General features: G+C 42.4%; 1 protein-coding gene across 6 annotated transcripts in view; it reads right to left on the bottom strand.

Annotated features, from left to right (window-relative positions):
- The window catches only part of VPS8 (VPS8 subunit of CORVET complex), a 277,646-nt gene extending 269,956 nt beyond the window's left edge, over positions 1-7,690 (bottom strand). For 4 of the 6 annotated variants that reach the window (XM_082461424.1, XM_082461428.1, XM_082461427.1 and 1 more), the window contains exon 1: positions 7,582-7,635. The gene's annotated coding sequence lies outside the window, so the exon portion shown is untranslated. Of the gene's footprint in view, positions 1-7,228; positions 7,418-7,581; positions 7,636-7,668 lie in introns of those variants that run through there. The other 2 variants (XM_082461426.1, XM_082461425.1) reach the window with 2 other exon arrangements.
- Positions 7,691-24,508: the final 16,818 nt, after the last annotated feature.

Here is a 24,508-nt window from a genome sequence, read left to right as displayed (position 1 = left end):
AAGCACGTGCACCGCGATGAAGAGTAGCCCCCGCTCGCCACAACTAGAGAAAGCCCACCTGCAACGAAGGCCCAACGCAGCCTAAAATAAATAAATTTATTAAAAAAAAAAAAAACATGCACTCATGATACAATGTGAGTGTGGGAAGAGTGCCTGCTCACATCTGTATGCTGGTGAGTTTAAGGAACATTTAAAAACAATAATAAGTTAAAAAATAAAATAACATGCCCAAAACTCACTAACAATTTTATCTGATTAGGGTCATTTTTTTAGTACACTTAAAATGAATTTCACTTCCTTCAATATTTCTTTTTATCATATTTTAAAAAATGAATATCTACTATGCATAAGAAAGACATGCAGACTCATGAAGACCGATTTTTCAAGAGATGAAACCAACTTTTCTAGCTAGTACATTTGGTACATTACCAAACAGACTAATTCCTTTCACATGTTGCAGAAGACAGACCCTAACGCTCTGTCCTACAAACACATGCTATCAACTACATTCCTAGAAGACATAACTGAGGGCACTCTGTAACTGGCAACATTTGAAAGCATCTTTCCAATCTCGGGTACTAAATGTACTTCTCCTTTTGCAATGAGCCAAAGGCAGGAGCAATATTAGCGTTTACAAGCCCTTCTTCAAAGAAGACTGAATTGGCTCATGACAAATTACTTCTTAATAAAGTTCACTCTTATTTGTACCACTTAGCAAAAATGATTTCAATTAGTCAAGGAATGTTTGCAAGCATGCACAAATTCACATTCAGTGTTTCCTGAGTAGAGTAAAGTTTTATCCTTACACATTTTTTTAAATAGTGGAAAAGACCACATAACAAGAACAAAAACTTTAAATGATTCAATAACCTAAAATGTTTCATTCTTCACATTTGTGTCCCCAAAATAACTCAGAAAGGAAAACAAGTTTTTCCTGGTTCTTTTTATATCTTCTATCTGGAGTTAATGAAAGGTTCTCAGAATAGCTCAGCATCTGTGAACACCAACACCGCACTGAAGAAGTTTCAAGAAATCAAGCATTCTCTGAAAAAATAACATCATCCTGCCATGCTACCCTACTTCATTTCCAACCTTCACTTCACCGAGCTCCTGTTAGTGTGTGATGTGGCGGCAAACTGGAAAGAACATAAACCAAAGAGTCAATTAAAACCATATTTGAATCGGGGTTTACCAATTCCTATCTATGACCTTGGTCAATTTGTCTACCCTTTCTGAGCCCCTCTATTTCTACATCTGTAAGATGAAATATTGTGGCCATTTGTGCTGTTTACCCAGAGCATCACCGCTTGTTCTGGGAAAGCCTCCTTCAAACCATGTGGTTCTTGTAGAGGCTGCCAATCAAAAAGCCCCTAGTAACAGAGATTGCACAATATAGCCAGGGTCCTTCACCAGGATTCACTAAAATGGAACTGGTAAGGAAGAGCCATTTCCACTGTTCTTTAAACAATGAATAATAAGGCTGAGCAATATTCCCCACCCTCCACCCCATCCTGTTCTGCAGAAAAGGAGGTCATTTATTCAACACGTATCAACTAAACATCTACTATGCATCTGTCACTGGAGATCTGCCTCTATCAGCAGAATTTACACTCTAGGTACAAATTCTCTAGCAAGAATGAAAGCAATCTATAAACAGAAGCGGAGAAGAGGAGGAACGAGTGTCCTGATATCATTCGGGCTCCAGGTTCCAGTCTTTTATGATGTTAGCTCCGGCCACAGCTTTCTGGCATTTTGGCTACATAAGCCAACATACTCTCCCAATTCTTCTTTTTTTTCGGAGGGGGGAGGTGGGGGTCACTTACAATTAGAGTCCTGACTCTTAGGAATGCAACTACCTATTTTGCAGAGTTACTGTGATGAATAAATGATATAATGACTGTAAAGCACTTAGAATAATGCCTGGACACAGTTTAGGTTTTCAATAAATTTAAAATTTCCTCAAGATTTCCAAATTCTTCTAAAGTTAAAGACCCTGAAACAAGATCTGGTACTTTTGTAAAAGTCTAGCCACGGCTAAGCATATCAGAAGGCTACCTTACCAGAAGGATATACTTCTGATACCATATTAGAAGTTTCCTCATGAGCTGAATGGTAGGGGTTTTGTCTGTCTAAGACTAGTACAGGTCCCAGCAGAGCATCAGAGACACTTAATAAAAACTTTTAATTATACTATTAACTCATTCTAAAATTATGCCTTTTTGTACATCAACTTCCTCTTTTGTCACTTACCAGGAGTTATTTCTTTCTTTATGTTAGCAAATTTTTCCAACCCAAATAGACTTACTGATTCAAAAGGTCAGATTTTTTTTGAGAAGGAGAGTTCACTAGAGCAGCTTCTGAAATTGAGCTGGGCCTGAATCTACCTGTGGTAGGCAGAATAATAGTACCCAACAATGCCCATCCTAATCCCCAGACGATGTTACCTTACACGTCAAAAGGAACTTTGTAGATGTGATTAAATTAGTATCTTGAGTTGGGGAGATTATCCTGGATTATCCAGATGGGCCCAACGTAACCACAGAGTCTTTAAAAGTTGAAGAAAGGGGCAGAAGAGAGTGTCAGAGGAAGAGATGTGACAACAGAAGCAGGGTCAGAGAAATGCTATGTTGCAGGCTTTGAAGATATAGGAAAGGTGCCAGGAGCCAAGTAATTTAGGCAGTCTCCAGAAACTGCAAGAGACAAGGAAATGGACTCTCTCCTAGAGTCTCCAGAAGGACCCCAGCCCTGCCACAGTTTGATTTTAGCCTAGTAAGACCAGTGCAGGACTTGTGCACTACAGAAATGTAAAATAATAAATCTCTGTTTTTTTGAGCCAGTAAATTTGTGGTAATTTGTTACAGCAGGAACAGAAAACAAATACACTAACAACTTCAATTAATTTGTTTCTGGCCACATCACCAACATTCTGAAATACTAATCCCTCCCTTGTCACCTGGTGTTGCCCAAATATTTATTGATCAAACTCTTCCAATATGCAGACCAATGATGAAATGCTTAATATATGATGCTTGATATTACACACTCGACGCGGATACTGCCTTCAGATATCACTTAAGTTCTATCCCAGTACAAAGAAACGCACTACTCATAATTTCCTCTCAAGATACAATTCTATAACTAGTTTTCACCCAACCATCCTGAGATCTAGTGTTTTTACAGTTCTTAAGGGGATGCCATGCCAGAGAGTACCTTCAGACTACACAATAGGTTACATGAAATCAGATTAACCTAACAGAAAATGCATATCACAGAATCATGATTACCCAGTATGCTGTCCATTTCTGAGTGTTCATAAACTAATACTTTAATAGTTCCAACCAAAGATCATCTGACATCCCGACAGTGCCCAAGGCTACTCCCTCTTAATTATTCCCGACCAATGAATAAAAGATTCAAGGACCATCTAAAAAAAAAAAAAAAAAAGATGTGTACCATATAAACAGCAATGACCCCATTACGACACTGGCCAACTGAATAAGACTCTAGAATGTGACCTATATTAGGCCAGGTAAATGAGGAAGTCTTCCACCAGTTTTTTTAACCTTGGCAGACATTCCCAACTGTTCTCAAGTTTCAGGATCCTATTTATTCACTGACATTCTCTTCCTCCCAAAAGTGCTATATAAGACAGTTTTCACATTACACTGAAATCAAATCAAGTTTTTTTTTTTTAATATACTATATCCCCCGAAAGATATCACAAAATCATGATATGAAAGCAATTTTACACGTCAACTTTGTTTCTGGTCTTCCCAATCCAAGTATTTCTCTTCTTCCATCTCTTTGTTTTGTTTTATCTTCTTGTGGTTTGTTTTGTGAAGAAAAATGTAATAGAGAATTAACTTCTATTAGTTTTCTATTATCTTTCTCTGGTAAATGGACTCTTTTTTAACAGCTCCCCAATGCCTACAGGATAAAATTCCAAATTCTAAGCCATTCCAGGCAGAATACAGTTCCTTTACAACTAAAGTTATTTGTATTCAGAGTCCTTCAAGAATAACTTTGAGGACTTCCCTGGTGGCTCAGTGGTTGAGAATCCACCTGCCAATGCAAGGGACACACGGGTTCGATCCCTGGTCCGGGAAGATCCCACATGCCGCAGAGCAACTAAGCCCATGTGCCACAACTACTGAGCCTGCGCTCTAGAGCCTGCGTGCCACAACTACTGAAGCCTGTGCACCTAGAGACCGTGCTCCGCAAGAGATGCCACCGTGATGAGAAGCCCGCGCACCGCAACCAAGAGCAGCCCCCACTCGCGGCAACTAGAGAAAGCCCGCACGCAGCAACGAAGACACAACGCAGCCCAAAAAAAAAAAAGAATAGCTACCACTTTCCTTCCATGTCTGCTCACACTAATTCACCTTCCCTTTCCTCTTCCTTCCATTTATCTAAATTCCTTCTTTCCATCCTTCCTTCTGGGAACCTTCCTTCCCTAAACATCCTCTGAATCCAGAATGCATGTCTTCTTTAGAACAGCAGCTTGGCACTTTCCTTATATTGATTCATTAGTTAACTTACCATGTGACTACATGTTTTCTCCCCAGCTGTACAACAGAAACGGGGCCAGGTGTTTTTGTATACTCCACATCACTGTGCTCACTGACTTGCATAGCTAGGTAGACATTCAATAAATACCTGCTGATCAACACAAGAATTGGAAGATAGGAATAACACCTGTGCTGCAAATTAAATATACCAGTTTTATTACCTGTAATTGTTAAGCTTCAGATGATATTATTTGACTCATAGCATGCAGGAATCTATGCCATAATAAACCAAGTTCTAATTGAGTTCTACCTTTATGTAATCAGGCCTGTCAACTACAGATGATCATATTCATCCTTCAGATATGAGCTAAAACTCTGCTTCCTCAAAAAAGCTTCTTTTTGTCCTGCTCAACTAAACTAGGTTCCTGGTTAATAAGCACATATAACATTGTTCTCCTTTTACCACACTTACCACATTGTACTCATTTTTTCATGTCTGAACCTCTATTCCCTTCCCTCAACTGGAATGTAGGTTCCAGGAAAGCAAAGACCATATCTCCCTTTTTTCATCACTGTATTCCCAGTGCCTAATTACATAGTAGCTATTCACCCCACCAATCCATCCACCTACCCACCTCCCCCTCACCCTCCCTCCCTAGGTAAGCAGCCAAGCAACACTGCATCACTGGCTTCCAGAGCCTTAAACAGCAGTTCTGGTCATTCAAAATAAGATATGGTTAGTCATTCTGCCCCCAAAAGCCTCCCACCTTGCAAGTTCCCCTCTTTGCATCTAAGTGAGTTTTTTTTTTAATCCCTAACATTGATTTTTTTAAATGATCATTTCACTCACGTATGACATGACACAAACTCCACCATTTCAAGTATTTTGTGTTTTTTTCACATTAATTCAGCCTATAGGCTAAGATGAAAACAGTGAAAATGTATCATATGTTCATTCAATTTATAGGAATCCAACCATTATCTACGGCAAATGGAAAGAGAAAAAAAGAAATGATTCACACAGAGCCAGGGACTCTGCACACCGCTCCACTCAATAACTACAAGCTTCAGGGTATGCATGGGGGGAGGGGGTGGGTATCCACTGGCCTTTTGGTCAGTCTCACTTCTCGCATGCCTCATACACGGCAATGCATTTCACCTGTGCTCAAAGTAACACACAGCACGCTGTTCCAACATGGAGCAAAAACTGGCCGTGCCGGACTTCCTGAGAGATCAGTCTCCAACATGACTCCATCCCAGGGTACTCAATTTTCAAGGTACTTTTTGAGGGTGCTCAAGTTTCACCCTTACTCATGGACTTCAGAAACAGACCCATCTTTCCTTTGGAAGACTGCTCCTCCTCCACTTCAACCATGTAATTTTGGTGGTGCTGCCAATCAAATACCCTCTCTGCTTGGCCAGAAGAATAAGCACATGACATTCTTGTATCCAATCTGGCCAACCCTGAAACTTATAGATATTGGAGGTAGGAGATTTCTCTTCTGTCTAGGGTGCTTAAGCTTGGATGACGTAACACAAAGGCTGTTATACAGAATGAAGATAATTCAAACATTAATTCAAGATTCATTTAAGAACAGAACAGTTTGTTCTTACAAATATATACAGATGACACCCGAAGCTGTAGGTTAAGAGAAGATGTTATCTAAACTCTGTGAAAACTATAAACAACAGTTAAACGTACTTCAGTTCAAAAGGCCTTACTTTTCATTCACATACATAACTGACATTTGGTGTCACAATGGTTGATATGTCTATGAAAGGGTGGGAAAGAGTTGAAAAATCACCAAGAGGTCCCAATATTCTGGAAGACAGAAAACATCCATCTGCTGACGCTGGTCCAGGTACAAAGGAAATGTATAAAGGATAATCAACATACTATTCCCTTGACCTCTGGAAAAAATTTCCTCACATATGTCTCTTTGACATACGAAGCCAACAGTTCAACCAGAATTTTTTCTCCCATTTATCGTTATTCTGCATTCTATGGAACACACCAGCTATTGACAGAGATTTCCATAGCTACTCTTCTTAAATTTAACCATGAGCAAACCCATATATTACACAAACATATGTAGAGCCTCCATCCCCATTTATATTAGAGATACTTGAAACACACACCTGATACTTAATTTATCTCCTAATCGCAGACATCTGGAGTAAAGTTGGCACCAGAAGTTACCAACCATGTTTGGTTTGTTTGCGGTGGGTCGGGGAGTGTGGTAGAGGACACAGCCTTCCTGACCATTCTAGTATCAATCTAATATTAGCAGGGTATGAAGGAGGCATGCCTGTTTGGAGAAGGCTCCCCAGCAGTTCCTGACCACCCGTAGCCATGAAACCTCTCTCACTGATACTACTTCATCGCACCTTTCCTCCTTTGAAACACACCCAAACATTTTAGGCAGCTCTGTTTCCATCTGCCCCACCACTCCTTCCCCAACTACCACACTTGGAGAACTAACCAGGACACAGGAATGGCCTCGAACGTCAGAGACCCACGTGTCCCCTGCTGCCCTCACTCTGGGGCACACTTTGCAAGCAGAGAGAAACTGGACCGAGCCTCACAGGGTGCGCACCAATCCTTAGATGGACACCCCATCTAAGCTTCTGCCTCACACTCGGGAAGCACACTTATCCCAGGCCTCGAGGGATGGAGGAGCCTACACCTGCGCCCCAGACCCCAAAGGCGGGCTACACACCTGTTCCGCTGCGGGAGGGGAGTGATTACCGGCCTCCAAGTCTCACAATCTGGGGAAGCGGGTACACCTGCACCTCAGCTTCACATTCTTTGGAACCAACAAGTGGAAACTGCCTAACCCAGTTCCAGGCCAAACACAGGACACTCTCCTCCGCCCCAGAGTCAACCCCGCCCGGACGGTGGGCCGTGGTCCAGTTAGCCCATCAGGGGCCGCTCGGTCAGCCACTCCAAGGCCGCCCCGCTGTCGCGCGGGGGAAAGGGCTCAAGGACCCGGCACGCGTTCTCCTCCCGCCCCGGGTACAGCCCCCCACCACTGCCCCTACCCCGTTGGCCCGCTCTCCGGAGATTCGTTACCTGAGCTCTCAGCCCTTCCAGCCCAGGACCCCCACCCCACGTGACCCGCCCCCCCCCGCTCTAGCCCCACGCACGCGCAGTATCTACCCGGTGGCCACGCTTCCGCTTTCCTCTTCTCACCCGGGTCTCTCCTGGGCGGTCCGCCCCTCTACACCACGCCCCCATTTAAAGGGCCAGAGATACACTGTCTCACCCCAGGGACTTCTGGCGTGATTAACATCGTTAGGAACTGGAGAGTGGAAACGTCAGAGGAGGAGAGTAGACCAAATAATAGTAGTCCGCGAGATGAGAAGAGAAACCCTCCTCCAGCCCTATGTCAGTGAATTTATCTAGCATTTAAGAAAGTGAACCTATCCTCAGCCAGCCCAGAAAGGGTAGTTGATTCCCAAGCTTTTGGCGTTTGCAACCAGTAATTTTTAATTTTAATCGTTTTAAAGACGAATATAGAACTATCAGCTTTTTATTTTGCCAAATAAAGACAATTAGCACACACACACTAGAAATCAACTATTATTTTCTAATTTATCGTCAACATTGCTCCATAAAAATACATCTTAACAGCAAAAGTATAGGAGAGATACGCTCTCAAATAAAGGAGAGATCTTTAAATTGGATAAAAATATGTTTATTTCTCTTATTCCTCCTCAAGAAAGATGAACACTTTCAGGACAGACTGGTTTTTAGAGGCACCACTGTAGATAACGTGGGCCCCAGGACACAGATCTTATGCCTACTGGGGCCTATGGTCAAGAAAATAGAAGGAGGAAGCACACCAGAAAATGTTCCTGGAAGGAGATAGAGAAAATATTCAGTTGGGGAGACATTTATTGAGCATCAATCCAGTTCACTATACTTCTGGGTCTTTGAAGGACCCAAAGGTGGGTAAGACACAGCCCTGCCCTCCAGGTACTCTAAGAACTCAGTGTACAGACAAAGCTACAGTCCAAGGCAGGCTGTTTTGAGTGCTATAAGAAAGGTATGAGAGCATCATTTCAGGATCACACATGAGGGAAAATGGGGAACACTTCAGGGAGGATGTGCTGTCTTATTAGGACGCTGAAGGATTTCAGTAGGCAGAGAGCAGGGAGAATTCCTAGCTGAGGGAACAGTGGGATTAAAGGCAGTACAAAGCAAGATTGGAGACAAGCTGCTGGCCTGATGTGGCTCTGACATGGGCAGTGGCTTTCAAGTTTTTTGATCATCACTCACAGTAAGAAATACATTTCAGCTATGACCTAGTAACCTAGTGTGTGTGTGTGTGTGTGTGTGTGTGTGTGTGTGTGTGTGTGTGTGTGTGTACACCCTGTGACATTGTCTTTAGTATGTGCAATACAACTTGGTATTTTCTATTCTACTTTTTTTTTTTTTTTTTTTGATGCTGGTCAAAAAATTGATTTCATGACACTAATACATAGCAACCCATAGCTTGAAAGCACTGGTGTAGAGTGTGTTAGAGGTACAAAAGGCTGGAACCAGATCCAGGAGGGCATTAATGCCAAGCTGGTGGGTCTGATCTTCTGGTAAGAGCCTTTGGAAGTTCTTAAGCAGAGGAGTGGCATAACTGTAGCTGTGTTTTAGAACTCTGGAGACCTGTCTTTAGTTCTGAATATCACATTTTTAAAGGAAACTTATTAAACAGGAGCCTGTCTGGAGCAAGGTAAGCAGGCTGGTGAAATCGGAAACCCTGACAGAGAACAGCTGAAAGTGTTGGGCAGAGAGGAAATTGACAGAAGTGGGGGGGAGCTGGGTTATGGAGGTGGGAGGTGGGGAAGGTTGCTAACTGACCTTCTTGAAATATCTCTGCAGCAGTTGTAGACTTACTCTGTGTAACTCTAGAAAGTAGACCTGGGACCTGTGGATAGATGTTGTAGGGAAGCAATTCCAACTCACAGTCAGGAGTGTTTTAGCATGGTCCAACTGACATGCTGTCCTTTATAGGGCTGTTTACATTAATTTAAAAAATGAAACTGTTGTATACTTATTATTGAAAACCTGAAAGAATCAGTAAATATAAAAAATAAAGCATAAATTACCCACATTTCAGGAAAAAAGCACTCATGGTTTTGGCTTATTTTCATTGGGTCTTTTACTTTGCATATTTATATTTTTTATATAATAGAACTATATAGAAAATATAGTACTGTACCCTGCTTTTTATTTTTTCCTCAGTGTTATATCTTTTTGTTTGTTTTTTTTAATTTTATAGAAGTACAGTTGATTTACAATGTTGTGTTAATTTCTGGTGTACAGCAAAGTGATTCAGTTATATATTCTTTTTCATACTCTTTTCCATTATGGTTTATCACAGGATATTGAATATAGTTCCCTATGCTATACAGCAGGACCTTGTTGTTTATCCATTCTGTATATAATAGTTTGAGTCTGCTAATCCCAAACTCCCAATCCTTCCCTTCCCCACGGCAACTACAAGTCTGTTCTCTATGTCTGTGAGTTTGTTTTTGTTTCATAGATATGTTCATTTGTGTCATATTTTAGATTATACATATAAGTGATATCATATGGTATTTGTCTTTCCCTTTCTGACTTACTTCGCTTAGTATAATAATCCCTAGGTCCATACGTGTTGCTGCAAATGGCATTATTTCTCAATGTTAGATCTTGAAAATTATATACTGTTATTCAAATTGTTCATAAATATATGTAATGCCTAAATAAGTGTTGATAATATAGTTGATGTCATTATTTTTGGACATTAGGGGGGTTCCTATTTTTCACTGTTAACAGGAACAGGGCCATGAATATCTTTACACAGAAATCTTTGCCCACATTTCAAAATTATTCCCCTAGGATAAAAACCTGTAAGTGAAATTACTGATTCAAATGCTTTGAAAGCTCTTAAGTCTGTGAATACCTACTGCCAAATTGCTTTCCAGAAAGTTCAGGCCAGTTTTCATTCTCACCAGACGTGTTCAAGAGTGCCCATCACACATACCCACCAGCATTTATTTTATCCTTTTAAAAAGCTTTGCCCGTTTGATAGTGGAAGTGGCTCTAATTTTAATTTGTATTGGATTACTAGTGGGGTGGAATCTCTTTATAAATTTATCAACCCTTTATAGTTATTCTGGGAATGCAATTTCACTGCCTCTGTTTGGATTTGTGATTGGCAAATAGCACTAAGTGAATTGTTGCAGACATATGAGAAAAAAAAACAGAGAGGAACTTAAAAAATAAATGATGTGGTCACACCAAGTTATAGCCAAATTATATTGTGGTGTACCATACAAACAAAGGTTAGTGGGAGCATTGAGTCATCACAAGGTATGTGGTTAAACAGGTCTGTGCTATCGCAGTCAGTAAGATATTTATGTTGTGAGGGGCAATTTGGTTTCAGCAAAACACCATTCCTTATATTAAATCAACATTGTAAATTTTAATTTCCCCATTTGGTAGTTCTGTTTGTATTTACTTTATAAATTTGTTTTGGTTTTATAGATGCATAAAATTTATAAAAATGAATCTTTTCCTTAGTTTTGTGTTTACATATATACATATATGTGTATGCAACATCATAAAAAATAATTTAAGCCAACTCTAGAGATCCATGAGACTCTTTTTCCCTTACAAGGAAACTGAACATTAAGTTTGAGAAACATTGGTATTAGAGTTTTCTTAAAATTTCATTTGTCGTTATGTAAATATAGGCATTGGGATTAAAAAAATAGAAGAAAAAGGTAAAAGTGGTGTCAGCTTATATATTGGATTTTTCTACACAGAATATTGTTATGATTTGCTTGCCTTTGGAAAGAGCACCAAAAGCTATACTATGTTTAGGGTTCAGAGAGTATGTTTTGGCTTAAAATGTACCATTCGTCAAAGTTAACTTTGCATAGGTCATTAAGACCTAGACAGAAGAATTTTTGGCTTTATTAAACTTGTCTTTTTAAGTAAGACAAAGCAGTTGAGCAGTTAGCGATTAAAATGGAACCTCTGTGAAGTGGTCTTAAGAGAAATTAAACCCATGAGAAAAAGGCCCCACATGCAATGTAGGAGCCTTGGGGCGTGGGAATCAGCGAGGGCGGGCCGATGGCCAGGAGCTAGAAGGGGAGCACCACAGAAGGAATGCTGCAGGAGGATGATGTCCTGATACCCAACACAGCTCTTCCAGCTTTCCCCAAGGCAGGAGGGATGGAGAGCATGGTCCAGACATTGCTATTACATTGTATCCAGAGTAAGCCACATTTATCCTGAAGGAAAAAAATGTCTGGGGCCTGGGAACGAGAGAAAGAGACTAGGAGGTGAATAGTTGTGCCATTTCTTTCTTTGCTCACAATCACAAAATAAATTGGCTTCTTTTCCTTTTTAAAAAAGGAACCTGATGTACAGGGTTCTTAGTGGGTCAGAGCACCCAAGACAGCTGGAGAGAAGTGAAATTGGCTATCTGTAAGTTATTCAAGCTGGTCCAGATGTCATTCTCAGGTTCCCTCTGCCTGGAATGCTCTTTCCCCAAGGTAACCACATGTCTCACTCCCTCAGCTTCTTCGGGACTTTGTTCAAATGCCACTGTGTTAGTCAGGGCAACAAATGCAAAGCAGATGGGGGTGAAGTACTCTCTTCCATCCAGGACTCAGGGACCCAGGTTCTTCCCATCTGGTGACACTCTCTGTTGAATGCATGGCCTCTAAGTTCTCTGAGGCAGGAAGATGGAAAAGGCTTACTAGCTCTAAACCTCCTTGGCCTGAAAATATGTACCACTTCTGCTCTCAGTCCATTGGCCAACACCAGCCACCTGGCCCTGCTTTACCGCAATGGAAGCCAGGAAGTGTAGGGGAACACTCAGGATATCTGGGGAGCACATCTGACTCTCCCACAGACCGCTCCTCTTTCCCCCAGGACTCCCTCACCACCCTTTCAGACTTTATTGTCTTCCATAGTACTTACCATCTTCCAAAATGCTGTATATTTTACTTATTTATCTCTTAAGTTTCTGCCTTCCCCACTAGTACATAAGCACCATGAGAGTGGAGGTGTTCGTCTGTTTCATTTATGTTTTTATCCTTAACATCTAGAACAGTACTTGGCATATGGTAAGAGCTCCATAATTTTTTATTAAATAAATGAATGAATTCTGCAATAACAGTTTATATTTGTGTGTGGTGGGGTATCACATACACTGACCGGAGGATGCTTCCCAAGAAATAAAGAACCCCCCCTTATGCATACACAAGCATGTATTGAGTGCGTACTATGTGCCAGGCACCATGCTTGGTGCCAGAAACACAGGTATGAGAAATACTCCCTGATCCCTAGCTAGGAAGAAACAATTAAAAATGCAACATTTATTAAGACCCATAACAGAAATAAATTATGAGAGCTCAAAAGGCCAAATTCTTCTGAGCTTTAGTGAGAATCAAATTTTATATCCAAGTATTACAAGAATGGCAATGAAAAAAGAATGAGGGTGGGAGACTGGTAGGGGACTCAGGAATCATAAATTGCTCCCCAAAGTCATCAAGGAAATAAGATCTATATTCTCTACCATTTTGTATTCTTGACAAGAGGTTGCCTTTCACTTTTCATTCACCCATTCATTCTCGTGCCTTCGCACATTCTCTTTCCCTTCAGCCTTAAAGTACAGAGCAGCCCATGTGCACTTAGTTGAGAGAAAGATCTCACTATTTAAAAATATCTTTCTGATAAATTCACAATTCCAGAAATGCCATCATTTGAAATCTACTTAGAGTATTTTGTCTTCCAGCCCCACCCCTGCCACTCCGCCTATACTCCTGCAAGCAAATAAGCACGCATTTATCAGCCTTTTGAAGGGAGAAGTGGCATCATGAGAGCCCTGCTGGAACTTAATAGCAAAAAGAGGGTGGAGAGGGAGGTCGGGGGTTGGGATCTGGCGTATAAAGGGGACGCTAAGCAGTCACTGAAGACTTGGACTGGGTATCAGACAAGGGAAAGAGCAAGAAAAGAGTAGAGAAGATGCAGAAACAACAAGGGCATCAAATGCAAATTTTACCTATTTCACCATTTTGCCTGGGGATAGCCTTGCTTACACAAAATGACACATGCCTCTTTAACGCAGAAAGGGAAGAGTTGGGTTCTGCTGAAAATGAAAGAAAATTCAAAACAATAGTAATGTTCCACTGTGTCAGGCCCCAGACTCCTTCTTTCTCATTTTTCCTCCATGGAGGGGGGCCTCAATTCCCAAGTCTATATCCTGGTCCAAGTAGTCTGCTCCAACCATCACATCCACCTTCCAACTAGCAAGGAAGAGAAAAGGAAGGAAGAAGGTATGTAAGCTATCTATTGTTTGTGTAACTACTCCAAAAATTAGAGGCCTAAAACAGCAACATATATTATCTAACAGTTTCAGGAATCCAGGCATGGCTTAGCCAGGCCATTTGGCTCAGGGTCTGTCACAAGTCTGCCACCAAGGTGTTGGCTCAGGCTGTGACATCTCAAGGCTCAAATTGGGAAGGATCTGCTTCCAAGCTCACTCACATGGTTATTGGCAGGATTTGCTTCCCTGCAGGCTGTTGGACCATGGGCCTTAGTTCCTTGCCACATGGGCTTCTCCAAAAGGCCACCCACAACATGGCAACTTGTTTCATCGGAGCAGGCAAGAAGAGACATCAAGAATGTGAGCAAGACAGAAGTCACAGTCTTTTGTAAGCTGATCTTGGAAGTGACTTCCCATCATTTTTTGCTACAGTCTATTTGTTAGAAGCACTAGCTCCAGCCTACACCGAAGGGGAGAGAATTACACAAGAGTGTGACTTCCAGGAAGTGGGATCACTGGTAGCCACTTTAGAAACTGCCAGCAAAGAAGGTTATGCCCACTCCCTTCAGAGACTCTTTCTTAAAATTGACTACACCAGTTCTGCCCACATCTAGCTGCAAGGGAGGCTGGGTAATGTAGTCTCTAGTCGGGTGACTGTCAGCCCAGCTAAAAATTAGGGACTCAGTTCTGAAAAGGAATTACAGGATTCTGGAGAGTAGAAGACTTGGTTGTTCTGTGTGCCAGTCCCAGGCATTGAGGACAAGGAGGAGAAATATGGTTGGGTAGAGTTGTAGAATCTGAGTTCACATCCTACCTTTGCTATACCCTATGCTGAGTGAATTATTTAACTTCACGGAGTATCATTGATACTCAGTATCAGACTAAATGAAATGTGAAGCATCTTGCACTTGGTTCGTTCTCAATAATACTTACTAGAACTGTTTCAGAGGTAGCTTAATATCTCAGAAACTTTTAAACCAGGCTCTGACACCCAACCAGCTTGCCATGACTCCATGCCTTTCACCTAACCTCTTTGCACACCAGTTTCCTGTTGGTAAAAGGGAGTACAAACACCTGCCCTACCTATCTTATCAGGTTGTTATAAAGATAACGTGTGTGAATGTATCAGTGTTTTTTGTTTTTTGTGTTTTAATTCGAAATGCCATGCAGACTTATTGTGGTATTAGTGGCCACCGGGTGGCAGTGGGAAGAATGGGCTTGGCTTATGGCCCACGGCCGCCAGATGGTGCTGGCATTCAGCAGATAATACCCTGGCTTTGCTGGGAAACTGCAAGAGAGCCGAAAGGCTCTTGGAGATGGCCAGTGCACCCCCTCATCTACAGATGAGAGAAATAAGAGCAGGGGAGGGTGTGGGGAGGATGTCACACAGCAGTGAGTGCTGAAGCCCTGCTTTCCTGACTTTAGTGTGATCAGGGCTAAGGATGGCTCTTCTTCCTACACAGAATGATGCTCTCACTTTCTCTCCAGACTTGCACTGGAGACCAAAGTTGTTCACTGTCTTCTTGTTCATGGATTTACCAAATTTTAAAAGCCTGAAAAATGTCCACAAATAGCATCTGTCTCTCTGGCTGTGTAGCACAGTGGTTAAAAACATGATTTTAGCATCAGACAGACCTCAATTTATATCTGTATAGCAGGCTCCTTACTGCAAAGTTAAGATAATAATTTCTACCTGATAGGGTCGGTGTGAAGTTAAGTGAGATAAAGCATGTGAAAATAAGAGGTAACATGAATTAGTGCACACTCATTTAAGCAGTTTGTGTGTATTTAATTCATCTAATTCTCACCATAACCTTAAGTGACTCTCATTATGTTCATTTTACAGAGGAAGAAACAGAAGCATAGACAGGTTGTAACTTGCCCACACTCAAAGCTGTAGGTGGAGGAGTCTGGATTTAAACCTGTCTTCAGAGCCCATGCCCTGAACCATATTTATTACTAATTGTTTGGCAGAGAGTAAATGCCCAATAAATAACAGATATAGATCCACAGGGGCCAAGCTGAAGATTCCAGCTTGAGGGACAAGGGTTTGGAATCAATGGCATAACCATGAGGCATCTACACTTTCAGAGTGGAGAGAACAGCACACAGTTGGATGAAAAATGTTAAGTATCCAAGTTAATAAAACAAAGGTAACTAACGAAAACTTTTCTAAAAAATAACTGAAACACAGCAACTGGGCTTTAGACTTTAGAGGCAGAGAGGATAGGATTTGACTTCTGATCCTGCCTCTGGCTGGACCTTAAGCAAGTTGTTTAACATCTTTGAGCATCAGTTTCCTCATCTAAAAATTGAAGCTAAAACTCTACCTTGCAGAATTACTGTGAGTATTAAAGCCACTGTGGTTAAAATGCACATTTCAAAAATGTACACAGTAGAGCAGACATTTGATTATTACAATTCTTATTATTCCACAAATATATATTGAGCAGATTGAAAGGGATTTAAGACGTTAAGATATTGTTCTTTCCCTCAAGGAACTTATATAGGGGAGGTGATGGATGTACACACCATTTGGTAGAAGGTGTCTTAGAAGAGCTGAAACATGCAGTGGGAATCAGAGGAGGGCAAGGTATTTTTCTAGCAGTGACAATTGGAGAAGTTTTCGTGGTTATGATATTTAAGATTAGCCTTCAAGGACACAAAGAAGGTGAGAAGAATATTCCATAAACTTTATTAGCAAAGGTAAAGGGGCCAGAAAGAGCCTGTTTGCTTGGGGAATAGTAGGCAGTCCACAATAGAAATGTGAGTCAGGCTTGAGAGTATGGCAGCAGAACAGGAAGGGAATTTCTGGTTAGACTTGGCACATTAAACATATGCATTTGACTCTGTTCCTAAAATGACAGTAAAGTAATAACGTGTAAACCCACGAGGACTCTAGGAACGAGAGAAGAGACAATAGCTGATGGAAGATATCCAAAAAAATTTGGAAGATGAAAAGTAGTTAGATGAGTATTAACTGACTAAGCAAAGACAATAAAGCTGCCTGAAGGGCAGGCATGGGGTGGAGAAGCCTTCAAGAAGGAAGCCAGTTTGATATGAAAACCAAAACAAACAACAACAACAACAACCCACCAAACCTAGAAAAGTTTAGAAAATAGAGGCACCAGGTAACTCTGAAGCTAAAAGGATGGAGTTGGGCTGAAAACACAAGGAAGAGCTGAAAGTCTGATTCTTCTCTCCAGTCCTTGTAGCCAGATGACTCTTCCATCCCACCCAGCAAAATACAGGAGGTTCACTCTCTGGAGAGGCCAAAGGAGAGAGACTGTGGACTTGGGGAAGACACCAGGCAAAGCAAATGGAAGAGGTAAGGCACCATACTGAAAACAGGGGGATTAAGTAAAAGTCTCCATTCTTAACTTTTACCTTAAGTAAAAGTCTCCTCCACCTCTTTCCTTGTTAGGCTCCCACAATGCTGGAAGCCTGGCTTACACTCTAGAGGAAAGAGGTCTGCTGGATAAACCGAGATGTGGTCCACCACTCAACCAGCCCAGTGCACATACAAAGAGATTTCAATGAGCTCAGGAGAAACAGTCAGTTCAAGGAAAAGAAAACAATTTTAACAGCATTATTTATATCCTCAGAGGGAAAGGAAACTATTGCACCCATGAAACAAGATTGGGTCTATAGAAAAAAGAACCTTCAGAGATAAGAAAGGGTTTTTGGAAATAAAGATAGTTAATTTTTTTTATTGTATATGTTTAGAAGAAAAAATTTTAGAAAATCTCCCAAAAGTAAAACAATAAAAGATTTTTTAAAAATAATAAGAGAAAAAAGACAAGAACACTAGAGGATTATTCTAAAAGGCTCAATACTAGAACAGGAGTTCCAGAAAGAGGACACTGAGAAAAGTTTGGAACAGATTGCTAAAGAAATCATTTAAAAAATTTTCCAGAATGGTATAAAAAATTACATTAATGCACATCATTGTAATATTTCAGACATCAGAAATAAAAAGCAGATCCTTAAAGCTTCTAGAGGGAAAAATTGGAGCACATATCAAGGATTGGGGTTCAGAATGCATCAGACTTCTCAAAAACAATGCTGAATGGGCAGGAAGGATTTTACTGGGGTGATGAAAATTTTCTAAAGCTGGTTTGTGGTGATGATTTTTCAACTTGGTATATTTAGTGAAAAATCATTAAACTGTACATTTGAAATGGGTGAATTTTATAAATCCAATAATATATCTCAATAATGTGAAATTTTTCATGAAATAAAAAACTGTGGAATTAATATATAAAGCATTTCAAATTCAAAAATGTATAAGCATATTACAAAACAGCTAATTATAAAATCCATGTATAAATGTTAATCATATCATTCAAATAAATTAGAAAGCAAAACAAGAACAAATAAAACCACTGCTGAATGGAAGCTAGAAGATCATCAAACAATTTCTTTTCCAAATTCTGAAAGAAAATTATTTTATATCTACAATTCTCTAGCCAGTCAAACTGTTAATAAAACATGAACGAAGTTACTTGCAGACATGCCAAGTTTCAAAAAATGCATCTCTGTTGTACCCATTCTCATAAAGCTACTAAAGGATATTATGAGGAATAAACCAAGAAAGAAGACATGGGACCCAAGGAAAGAGGAGAATCTAATATGGGAGAAAGGCTAAAGAATTTTCCAGAAAGATGATGAAGGAAGCCCCAGGAGGACAGTTGTGCAGCAACCCAGGAGAGCAACCAATCCAGACTGGAGCAGGAAAACCCCATGCCTCAGGCGTGAAGTTTTGAAGAAATTAATGGAACATATGTATGGATAACCTGATTTATTTGAGTATATAGAGAGAGTTCCAGCCTATAAGAGAGTTTAGGGACGAATTAGCAATAAGTACATAGAAAACTAAGCACAGGGGGAAAAAGAAGCAATTATTAACTTTAGGGGGGAAATGTTATTTTAAAAAAGAAATGTAATCATACATAGTTTATTATGTCAGTCAGCTGTGAGCAATATTTACATAGTCATAATCATGTAAATGCTGAATGTTGATTTAACTAAAAACCCCGTGCTTCAACAATATTGAGGGAATGTGGGGTTGTGTATGTGTGTGTGTGTGTGTGTGTGTGTGTGCGTGTGCATGTGCGTGTGAGTGTGTGTGTGTGTTCAGGGAAAGGGCCTGTAAGAAAGAGGTATCCTCATCTTCCTACAGAAGTTGTCTTAGTTTGGATTTCCCCAGGGGCAGACCCTGAGACAAGGATTTGCCAGCAAGTCATTTATTTGGAAGTGCTCGGGACACTCATAGAGGAGTGGGAAAGTAACATAGGGAAGGGAAAACAACCAATAAAGAATGAGTGATTAGAACTTACTCCCACGAAAACTCTGGGAAATGGGGCAAAACACAGTCTCAGAATTATTCTGCCTGAGGGGCAGGGAGCTGAGGTTTTCATACACCAATTCCTGAAGGTCACTGGTTGAGGACTGCTGAAGGAAGGGGGGATGGCATAGTCATTTCCTGGAATGTCAGCCTGCTACATGTGAGGGCAGAGCCCCAAAGCCTTCAGGTACAGAGATGCAACCCTGGCAGTTAGTAGGGAGGAAGGATGCTTCATGGGAAGGTCTAAGGGACACAGGTGGGACACCAACATCATCTGAGATAGAAGTCAATAGATAATGTCTAAAATAGAAAACTCTAAAATTACAACATAAGCATTTATTTCCATTAGAAAATCGAGGTAAACACTTGAAGAAATAGCAAAAAATGTTGAAAGCAATTAATTCTGAGAAGTAGAAATCAGAGATGGGGAGACATGAAGCAGAGAGCAATTTGTTTTATACCTAGTAGGACTATTTGGCTTTTTAAACACTGTATTATATATTAGCTTAATGAAAATGAAAATTATATTTACCAAAATAAATGAACAGGCAGTGCAAAGGAAGATGGGGTCATGATCTCAGGGTGGGACAATGGCTATGGAAGACCAGACCTGTCCTCAGGCTAGGCTTCAGAACTGATCTTCTTTGGGGTTTCCGAGAGCATCAGGTGCTGGCGGAAGACTGACCGTCTGTCATGGGGCACTTGTGGGTGGTCTGTGTATGACTCCTGCCTGGTCTAGGGGCCTGGGAGAATGGTGCTGCCATTTACAGGCACCGCGAGAGCAGGCTGGGAGGAGAAGGTGGTGAGGTCACTTTGGAGCATGTGGAGGTGGGGTACCTAGGAGCACACCTGAGGGAGAGGTCCAGTGGCAGCTCAGGAGAGGGATGAGGGTCTCAGGGAGTTTCTGGAAATTGTTCCCAGCCAAATAATAGGAGAAGAGATGGGACTCAGTGGAGAGCGTTAGTGAGACAGTCAAGTGAGGGAATTCAGGGGCAGAATCATGACACGTGTGAGGGGGAGACAGAGGAGACAATGAGCAGATAAAAAGACTTGGCGACAGAAGTGTGAAGGGAAGTGTGAGGTCGGGGACCGTATTTCAGGAGCAGCAGTCACCAGTGTTCCAGGCTGCTGTGCTGTCATCACGGAGGGTGAGATGCAGACAAAAGCTCTTGCCTTTAGCCTGCACTCTGAGGTGGCAGAGAAATCTCTGCCTGGGAAGTCAGGGGACCTAACTTCTGGTCTTCTTTTCACCTCCAGCCCTGTGCGAATTACTTACCTCCCTGGACCTCAATTCCCACAACAGCGTAATTGGCCTGACAATCAGTCAGTTGTGTGCACTGGGACAGTTATACATGCTTGAGAAACAGAAATGTTTCCAGACTGCTTGGTAAAAAGCCATTTCCCTGAGTCCTTCAAATCTGCCCCCCTCCACCCCCTCCTTCCTGGTCCCCACTCTGGGACCACTCCCTTCCCCAGACCCTCCTCCACTAACTAAGGGAGGACGCCTCTAGCCCTCTCTCAGCTGTATGGCCTGCACCCATTCCGATCGGTGGGCCCCTAGGACATTGGTTGTTAAATATTTTGACTATCACCCCTGCTAATAATACCTTCCCTGCCTACCTGACAATGACCTGGTGAGGATCAAATGAAATAACAGATGTGAAAGGCCTTTGCAAATGCTCCAAGTGCTGTCATATATTGGGTAAAATATTGTTTAAACATCAAAATGCAAAAGTAGTGCTGCCGAGAGACACGGTCACAGAGGGCATGGACACAGAGCTGTGATGAATTGCAGGGCTGGAGACGGAGTGAGGGGGAGGGAAAGTGAGGGAGCGGCAGGGCAGAGAAGGGAGAGAAGAAAGGACAGGCTGAAACCAGGCTGATTGCGCAGCCTCCCTCCCTAAGTGTGGGGATGCTGTAGGCAAGACGCAGGAAACCAGAGCCAGCTCAGACCACGTGCTGGGTTTTTGCCGTTGCACCAGACTTCGCATGTGTGTGTGTGTGTGTGTGTGTGTGTGTGTGTGTGTGTGTGTGTGTGTGTGTTGGAGGTTGGGGAGAGGCAGGTGATATAAGTCCTTATACATATGTTCTTGCTCATGCAGCTTGATGTGGCCTGACATTGGTAAAAGCCCCAGGATGGCAGAAACCCCAGATACTTTGGGGTTTGTGCCACCTCTCTATGTCTGGCATTCCCAGAACCAAGCCCCACAGGTGGGGTCTTCCTATAAGATCAATCCCAGTAATCCTCTACACCCCCTAGGATCTCTACAGTCTACAAACATGCTCAAACACCTTTCTTCATTCAATGTTCACAACTACTCTGCAAATTAGGTAATGTTATTCCTGGTTGATAGCTGAGGAAACTGAGGCTCAGAGAAGTTAAGTGACTTGTCAGAAATATGCAGAGAGCAAATGGCAACGTCGGGACTTTGACCCAGGTTTGTGCTTGTTTCCTTCTTCTTTACTAAACAGACAGGACTTGCTGGAGGTCTTGTCTGAAAGGAGAACCTTCTTTTAAATTTCAGGCCCTCTGGGTTTCCCTGGTGGCGCAGTGGTTAAGAATCCGCCTGCCAAGGCAGGGGACACAGGTTCGAGCCCTGGTCCAGGAAGATCCTACATGCCGTGGAGCAACTAAGGCCATGCGCCACAACTACTAAAGACCACACGCCTAGAGCCTGTGCTCCGCAACAAGAGAAGCCACCGCAGTGAGAAGCCCGTGCACCGCAACGAAGAGTAGCTCACGCTCGCCGCAACTAGAGAAAGCCCGCGCACAGCAACGAAGACCCAACGCAGCCAAAAATAATAAAATAAATAAATTTTTTAAAAAAATTTAAAATTCAGGTCCTCTGACTCCAAGTCTGGTGCACATGGCAGTGACCCTCCTGGAACAACTACTGCTTCAGCTGGAGGAAGAACTCTCCAGGACGGTCCGTGGGTAATTTTGTGCCTAACAATTTCAACATTGCCTTCATCTCTCTCCCATCGTCCTGTCTTTTGTACTCATATGATCACGTGCTCCTCTGTTCAGTAACCTTCATAGACTCCTGATTGCTTTCAGGATAAAATTTAAAGTCCTGCCATGGCCCTTCAAAACTCAGCCTGAGCATCTAGCCCAAAGGCTGCATACTCAAAAGCCCGTAGGAGCCAGGCAGGTTTGTTAAATAAATGGGAGTCGCAGGCAGGTGCTGGGAGCAAGAGGGAGTGCTAGGGAACACGTGTCCACCCGGAGGAGGAAGCAACTTCTCAGCAAAGTCGGCCACACAGGGACACAAGCCTAGGGTGACTTCAGCTGACCTTATGGTTTTTCAAGAAAAGCCAGAAGTCCAGAATTTTATGTGAAATTACTCAATTTTTAAAAGTTGGGCCCATTAAAAATACGTTTATATTATACAGTTTACGAGTACATACTTTACTTGTGTCTTCAGGTTGAATTTGGAGGGTGGACCTGCCATTTCGTGATCTCTATTTTGAGAAATCTGGTCCACACATTATTCCCCAAACATGCCATATATTGTTCAAGTCTCAGGACCTTTGCCCAAGCTGGTCCCTCCACCATTTCCTCACTCCCTTAATCTTGGGCCTTGGACAAATTCCTTCTTGTCTTTCGAGACCCATGTCAACTGTTAACCTTCTTTCTATGACTGTTCATGACTCCCTCTGCCCCCCACCCCAACTCCAGGCAAAATTAACTGCTCACTCATCTGGTTCCCAGCACACTTTGTGCTAAAGTGTAACAGTGTGTCTAATGCCCTCAACACGTGGGGGCTTCCACAGCACGGGAGGGGTGTATGTATCCTCATTCCTTGGTCTCACTTTGGGACAAACTGCCTGCTTTAAATCCTGGCTCCACCCTAGGTCAAGTACTTAACCTTTCAAAGTCTCTATTTTCTCATTGGGTAAAATGGAAATAAAAGTAGTGCCTACCTCATAGGATTACAGTGAGGAGGTGTATGCAAAGTGCCTTCTCTAGTCTTTGCAAAATAGTAAGTGCTTGCTTGTATTTTAGCCATTAAGAAAAAAAAATCCCCAAAGACTTGCTGAGTACCTACTGTATTGTGCACTAGGTTTGGGGTGGGGGACAAGGCACCCTCATTTGCGTACTCCTGTGGAAGAAGTAATTTATCTGACAGCGATTTTGGGAAAAAGACCTGAGCATGCCAAGCCCACCCCTTCCTCTCTCTTTTTCTCTCTCTCTCTTTTTTTTTAAAATAAATTTATATATTTATTTATTCATTTATTTATTTTTGGCTGCATTGAGTCTTCATCGCTGTGCGCGGGCTTCTCTAGCTGCAGAGAGCAGGGGCTACTCTTTGCTGCGGTGCGCGGGCTTCTCATTGCGGTGGCTTCTCTTGCTGCAGAGCATGGGCTCTAGGCGCACAGGCTTCAGTAGTTGTGGCACGTGGGCTCAGTAGTTGTGGCACGCGGGCTCAGTAGTTGTGGCTCGAGGACTCTAGAGCGCAGGCTTCAGTAATTGTGGCTCACAGGCTTAGTTGCTCCGCGGCATGTGGGATCTTCCCGGACCAGGGCTCGAACCTGTGTCCCCTGAATTGGCAGGCGGATTCTTAACCAGTGTGCCACCAGGGAAGTCCCTCTCTTTCTCTCTTGGAGCAGGTGTTCCTGCAGGACACCTGCTCCAAGAGAAGGTTGCCGGAAGTGGCCCGCGGCAGCATCCAAGCTCTGGCGGGTGGGGGGCAACATCAAGAAGCCCACTGTGGCCACCCAGTCGAGCCTCATCTTCCACCCCAAGCTTATCAAAGATAAAGCTGGTTTTTCTATCTGCATGACTCGAGCTGCGAGGAGGAGCGTTGTTTACTAGGTCCTCCAACCAAATCCCGATGCTAGGGATACAGAGATACAGCCTTGGCTCTCATGCAGCTCATGGTGTAGTCTCTGTCTGGCTGACAGTGGTGAAGGAATTCTCTGAGATAATGTGGTATGGGGCAAAGAGCATGGGTTTGAATCCTAGTTCTGTCACTTATTAGCAGGGCAAGAGTCAAACAAGTTATTCTGGCTCTAGGTTTTGTCCTCGGTAATTTGGGGTCATTGCAAGGGTCAGGGCCTATTACAGGGAGGGTAGTTTTGCACATTCATATGAGTACTAAAATTAAAATGTTGACATTATGCCCAATCATCTTGCCTCCCGCAGCCTTCTCTTTCTCAATAAATGGCAATCTATTTTTCCATTGCTCAGGTCAGAAATTTTAGAGTCATTCTTTGCTCCCACCCCATATCCAATCCATCAGCAAATTCTGTTGGCTTCACAGAGTATATCTGGAATCTGACCACTTCTCACCTCCCCTGCCACTTCTCCCATCTTGAGCTGCCATCAC

This window comes from Balaenoptera physalus, assembly GCF_965194825.1.
Source record: "Balaenoptera physalus genome assembly, chromosome: 4".
Classification (NCBI taxonomy): domain Eukaryota; kingdom Metazoa; phylum Chordata; class Mammalia; order Artiodactyla; family Balaenopteridae; genus Balaenoptera; species Balaenoptera physalus.
This window is presented reverse-complemented; position numbering and strand designations above follow the sequence as displayed.